Genomic DNA, 7,358 nt, shown 5'->3' with positions numbered 1-7,358 from the left:
GAACGCGTGACAAGGAAAACTCCCAGATGACGCGACCGCGTGACCCACGCGGACGCGTGACAGACGCCACGCACCAGAAACTGCAGAAAACGCTCCCAGCGATTTTTGAAACTCTTTTTGGCCCAGATCCAAGTCCAGAAAGCACAGATTAGAGGTTATAAAGTAGGGGAATGCATCCATTCATGAGGAGGCCTTCAATTAATTACTTTTCATACTTTAGATGTAGTTCTTAGAGAGAGAGGTTCTCTTCTCTCTCTTAGGTTTTAGGATTAGAATTCCTCTTAAAGGATTTAGGATTTCAACTCTTTCTCAGGTTTAATATTTCTTTTACTTTATATTTCTCTTTTACTTTCAGATACTTTAATGCTCTCATTTAATTACTTATGTTGCCAAATTGGCTTATGAACTCTCTATGTTTAGATTGATTTTCTCTTATTAATGCAATTGAGGTATTTCAGATTTATGATTCTTATTTAGCTTTTTATATTCTTGGCTTTATTTGATTAACTGGAGGCTCTTGAGTTATCAACTTATCGTGATTGATTGTTATGTCGGCTAATTGACTGGAATTCCCCTAACTCTAGTCTTTCCTTAGGAGTTGGCTAGGACTTGGGAATCTAGCTAATTAGTTCACTTGACTTTCCCTTGCTTTCGTAAAGGTTAACTAAGTGGGATTAACTTCAGTTCTCATAGGAAGTAACTAGGATAGGACTTCCGAATTTTCATACCTTGCCAAGAGTTTATTTTACAGTTATTTATTTATTTTATTTGTCATTTAAATTAATTGTTCCTTACTTTCAAAACCCCCAATTTACAAAACTCATAACCAATAATAAGAACATACCTCCCTGCAGTTCCTTGAGAAGACGACCCGAGGTTTAAATACTTCAGTTATCAATTTTAAAGGGGTTTGTTACTTGTGACAACCAAAACGTTTGTACGAAAGGATTTTCTGTTGGTTTAGAAGCTATACTTGCAACGCGATTATATTTTTACATTTCTTTACCGATAGAAAAATCGATCGTCGAAATAGCGCCGTTGCCGGGGAACTGCAAACGTGTGCCTTATTATTGGTTATTGTAAATTTTTTTTCTTTTAATTGTTTATTTGTTTTTGTTTTTCCCTTTTATTTCTATTAGCTACTATGAATTCTCACCCCTCTCGCTTTGAGTTTGGTTATAAATATGTTGAAAGGAGTGGAAGCTACAACAGGAATATGCATCAAGGTCTAAGCAATCAAAGATGGATGGAGCCAAGAGGCCCTGATCAACCCTTTAGGCAACAACACCCTCCAAGATATCATGGGCAAGGACCACTCTACAATGCATACCAAGCTGATAGACATGGTGGACTCCCTTGTAATTACCAACAAGCCCCACCCTGTGCTTATAGACCATCCTCTCAACGTAGCTTTGAACCACCACACTCACAAGCTCCTTTTCACCATTCACCACCGTATGACCCTTATCCACCACAATCCCAATCTAATTACTCCCAAGAACCACCACAATCTTATTATGAACCCTCTTTCCCAACCAATGAACCCTCATACACACTCCAACCTCCAATGAATGACAAACTTCGTGTTCTTCTTCAAGGGCAAGCGAGGATGCAAAAGGGCGTACTGGAACTCACTACTGCCTTAACTGAGGTAGTAAACATAATAGCCTCCCGACATCTGAGCACTCGAAGCACTCCCATGGCTACATGTGGAGAATCAAAAGAATAGCGAAGCATGAAGGAGACACTAGAAACCTCGGTGGACAATGAGGAGCATGGCTTTGTATTGGAACAAGTGGAGGAAGCCATGATAGTTATAGAGGAAGAAGTGGTTGAAGATTTAGGAGATGCTAAACCTCCATGGGAATCGAGAACTGTAAAGGATTCTGCTGAGAAGTTCGAAATTGATGCCAAAGAGGACAGTGCACAACCTCCAACGCATATACCTTGTGAAAAATTGGGCGGAAGAGACCAAGAAGTTGATTCCATAGGCAGTGATGATCATGAATCAAGCTCTCCTAGTCACAAACTCACATCCACAACTGAACTCCTAGAGTCTGATGAACCTTATCCAAGTGAATACGAAGATGATGTCGAGGTAGATTTCTCTCAACCTCCAACGTATGACTTGAGTGACGATGAAGACATAGAAGACTTTAATCAGGACGCAGTTGCAGTTGAAGACTTTTGTAACAAAGTGGAGGAATTCACAGAAGAATACAAGGGAGTAGAGCTTACAGAACCACTGAAAACACCTATCCCAAGGCCATTACCACCTAATACAAGCTTCAAGTGGGTACAATCCTTAACCTTTATCTTTACTTTTCCACTTGAATATGGTTTGCTTGAAATAGATGGCCAGCTTAGAGCTCTCTGCGGCTTTAAGAGCAAGAGGGAAATGGCTCATACTCAGAGCTGGTGTGCAAGATTCAATAAGGTTCCACGCTTCAATTCGAAGTGCACGGATTGGTACCAAGTTCAATTGAATGGGTCTCGGAAGGCGTTTGGTCATCTTGGTAAGAATACAATTTCTAAACCGCCCGGATGGAAGAATATAGATCAAGACAAAGGCGGATTTAAAAGCAAAGTTTGGGATCCTGGAATCTACTTTGACATTCAATACCCCGGGAGCCTAAGAATCTGTTTGAAGCTGCTCAAAAGCTTTACATGCCTAGTTTGGGACCTGGAGGCTGTTGGCATTCCAAACATTGGTGGAGATTTCTGGATGAATTTAAGCATAAGCCACCATAACAGGAAGCTCATCAAATGTCCAAGTTAAGGACTTTACCTAAAAGTGCTAGGTGGGAGACAACCCACCATGGTATGATCGTTCCTGTCTCAATTTTATTTCGTTTTGTTTGTTTTTATATTATATTATTTTCATTGAACCTGGATATTATTCATTAGCATTGCATACTGCATAATTGCATAATTGCATAAAAAAAAAAATGCACGCGACGTGTAAGCGTTGCTGACGCATCCGCGTCACAAGTGCATTAGGAAGAAAAGGAAAAGTGAACAGAAAGTCACGCGAAAGCGTGGCTGGAGGCGTGCCTTTGGCACAAATTGTTCCACGCGACCGCATCGCTAACGCGTTCACGTCAGTCACGAAAAACACCTCCAATGCGTCCGCGTCACTCATGCAAACGCGTGATCTGGAAATCTGTGTAAGCATCCAACGCCCAAAAATCTGGGCTGGAATCGTGCGGCTAGTGTGCGTTTAGCACAAAATGGCCCACGCGTCCGCGTCCCTAACGCGAACGCGTCACTTTCAAAACACACATTGTACACGAAAGCGTGAGCGACGCGTCCGCGTCGCGTGGATATTATGGCCCCTTAAATGAAGACAGAGAGTTGCGCTGAAACGACGCTGGAAGTGTGCGTCTAGCACAAATTTCAGCGACGCGGTCGCATGCCTCACGCGTCCGCGTCATCCATCTTTCACCCATTCCACGCGATCGCGTCAATCACGCGACCGCGTCAACTCCATTTCACCTAGTCACGCGATCGCGTGCTCCATGCGTTCGCGTGGATTCAAAATCACTAACCCCCTATCACGCGAAACCCTACTCGTCGCGCCCCCCATACCCCCCCTCTTCTTCCTCTCTTCTCTGCAACCCTCCCTCCTCCACCACCCAACCACCAACACTTCCAGCCACCACCGCCGACCACCGCACCACCCCTACCACCACACCCCATCGCCAAAAACCACCCCATCTCCCCTTCTCTTCTTTCTTTTCTCCCTCCACCACTCCCAACCTTCCCTTTCTACCACCACTGCACCTCCACCTGCCTCAGAACCTGTTTACCACCTCGTGCACCGCCTATTTCAGCAGCTGGACCAGATGGAGCGCCGCAACCGGCGGCGATATGAGCGATCTGAGCGTCGCAACAAGCGACGCTATGAGCACCTCAAGTTGATGATCCGATCTGGCGGCGACATCCCCTCCGAGCCTGACATAGCATCAGAGCCATTTGAGGAGGAGGCGAACGAGCATGAGGAGGAGACATATGCACAGAGAGAGGCTGAGCAGGCAGGACCGGAGCAGGCTGCGCCACAGCAGGAGGAGCCTCACCAGATTCAGGCCGCAGACCCAGAGATTCCTATACAGTCAGAGCCTCCACTGCAACAGACAGATCCTCCGACCCTCATCCAGTCTGCAGAGCTTCAGGCCACCACAGAGACTCCAGTAGCCCATCCTTCCGGTGATGACACTCCTTCACACCTAGCTTGAGTGAGCATCGAGGACGATGCTTTATTTTAAGTGTGGGGAGGTCGCCATCCCGGACATATCTTTTTGGTGAACCACTACAGACTCTTTTATCTTATTTTGTTTATTTTTCTGTATTTTTATTTTTATTTTTCAGTACTTATACATTGTTCCTTTCATGTATTTTTACCTTATTTTCGCATTTTGCACTTTAGTTCATATTTTGGACATTTAGTTTAGTTTGAAATTCTAAACTTATTGTTATAGAATATGTGGATTCATTAGTATAGTTTACCCTTTTAGCATATGATAGTTTGGTTTAAATTAAAAATAAAAAGGAAGTAAACTAGAGACTTTAGTAAATTAAAACAATCCACACACCTTGTATATATAGCATTACATGTTAGTTCGTTAACAACATTTCATCAAGGAATAACACTAAGATTTTAAGGGCCACCCTAAGATTTACATTGAGAATAATGGGAACTCTTAATTTTTACTTGCATGACATGTATAACTGATATATGGTTTTTGAGCTGGAGAACACACAGCCTGTGAGTTTTGAGCTTAATTATATGGTTACATTCAAACCATAAATTTCATTCCTGTGTGTTTTGCCCTTCTTTTTCATTTTGATGTTCTTTACTTTGTTTTAATCTATATGTCCAATATAGAATATAGATACATGCCAAGAGATGATTGAGGCCATCATTTGAATTTTTCCTCACTTATCTCAAATCAGCCTACCTTTTACATCACTCTTGTTAGCCTCCTTGAGCTTTTTAAATTCCCTTCTGTTCTATAACCACATTACTAGCCTTAAGCAGAAAAATAAAATAAAAATCTCAAGTTGAATCCTTGGTTAGCTTAAGATAGATATTGTATATTATTTAAGTGTGGAAAATTTTATGGGAACATGGGATGATAGAAACAAGGTAAGAATTTAAAAAAAAAGAATAAGATATTTCAAAAACAAATTTGGGAAGCATGCTCATGTGAAATCAAGACAATTGAATTACCATGTGCATTGATGAAAAAAATAATTTTTTCAGTATTTAAATAAGGGGATACAAAAATTCTCCAAATACAAAATAAAAAGAATCAATGCACATGGGACAAAATTAAATTTAATACATGAGTTTGCAATACAAATATGGAAAATTTGGGCAATTAGGTTAAGAAACTTTGATTTATAAAGTATGTATGTTAGGTGAGATCTTAGACTAATCAAGGATTCATTTATTAGCTCACTTAGCTTTATACATATACCCTAACCTTTACCTTGGCCCCATTACAACCTTGAATAAAATCTCATGATTTTTGTATGTCTGTATTCTATAATTGTTGATTGGTTAGATGAAGAACAAAGTTAATAGAAAGTAGGGATAGAAAAAGAATAGAGTGATTAACCCAATAAACACTGAGTGACTAGAGAGTAAACACAAAATCTAGTGAGGGTTCAATAGCTCATCACCATATATCTCTGCTTAAATTGTTAATTGTCTTGCAAGTTTGTAAAATATTTTTACCATCTCAATTGTAAAAGTGCTTTAACATTATCTAAGGTTTGGCTATGCATATATGATTCCTTGAGGATATGAATTAATTTAACTACATACAAGCTTTATATACAAGTGAATAACAATTAGAATTGCATGATTCATTTAGGTAGTTGCATTTAGAATAGATTGCATTGCATGAGATTCCACCACTTTAACCTTACCTTACTTTTTATCTTGGATTTAGCATGAGGACATGCTATTGTTTAAGTGTGGGGAGGTTGATAAACCCATATTTTATGATATATTTTGTGCTCAATTTAAGTGATTTATTCAATCCTTCACCCACTTATTCATGTAATTTGCATGGTTTTACTTTCCCTTCCTTATTATGTGATATATGTGACAAACATGTTTCCTATGCTTTAAAAATAATTATTTTAATTACCCTTTATTACCATTCGATGCCGTGATTTGTGTGTTGAGTATTTTCAGATCTCCTAAGGCAGGAATGATTTAAAGGATGGAAAGAAAACATACAAAAATAGAAGGAAAGCACAATATGAAGTTTTTGAAGAAACTGGCAGCGACACAAACGCATGGACGATGCAGCCGCATGCCCAGCGCGAAAAGGCAGCGACGCGAACGCGTGACTGACGCGGACGCGTGCCTTGAGCAGAACACAGATGACGCGTATGCATGACCGAAGCGAACACGTGACAAGGAAAACTCCCAAATGACGCGACCGCGTGACCCACGCGGACGCATGACAGACGCCACGCACCAGAAACTGCAGAAAACGCTCCCAGCGATTTCTGAAACCCTTTTTGGCCCAGATCCAAGTCCAGAAAGCACATATTAGAGGTTATAAAGTGGGGGAAAGCATCCATTCATGAGGAGGCCTTCAATTAATTACTTTTCATACTTTAGATGTAGTTCTTAGAGAGAGAGGTGGTTCTCTCCTCTCTCTTAGGTTTTAGGATTAGAATTCCTCTTAAGGGATTTAGAATTTCAACTCTTTCTCAGGTTCAATATTTCTTTTACTTTATATTTCTCTTTTACTTTCAGATACTTTAATTCTCTCATTTAATTACTTATGTTGCCAAATTGGCTTATGAACTCTCTATGTTTAGATTGATTTTCTCTTATTAATGCAATTGAGGTATTTCAGATTTATGATTCTTATTTAACTTTTTATATTCTTGGCTTTATTTGATTAACTGGAGGCTCTTGAGTTATCAACTTATCGTGATTGATTGTTATGTCGGCTAATTGACTGGAATTCCACTAACTCTAGTCTTTCCTTAGGAGTTGGCTAGGACTTGGGAATCTAACTAATTAGTTCACTTGACTTTCCCTAGCTTTCGTAAAGGTTAACTAAGTGGGATTAACTTCAATTCTCATAGGAAGTAACTAGGATAGGACTTCCAAATTTTCATACCTTGCCAAGAGTTTATTTTACAGTTATTTATTTATTTTATTTGTCATTTAAATTACTTGTTCCTTACTTTCAAAACCCCCAATTTACAAAACTCATAACCAATAATAAGAACATACCTCCCTGCAGTTCCTTGAGAAGACGACCCGAGGTTTAAATACTTCGGTTATCAATTTTAAAGGGGTTTGTTACTTGTGACAACCAAAATGT

This window comes from Arachis hypogaea, chromosome 11 (assembly GCF_003086295.3).
Source record: "Arachis hypogaea cultivar Tifrunner chromosome 11, arahy.Tifrunner.gnm2.J5K5, whole genome shotgun sequence".
Classification (NCBI taxonomy): Eukaryota; Viridiplantae; Streptophyta; class Magnoliopsida; order Fabales; family Fabaceae; genus Arachis; species Arachis hypogaea.
The sequence above is the reverse complement of the archived record's forward strand: the minus strand, read 5'-3'. Positions refer to the sequence as shown.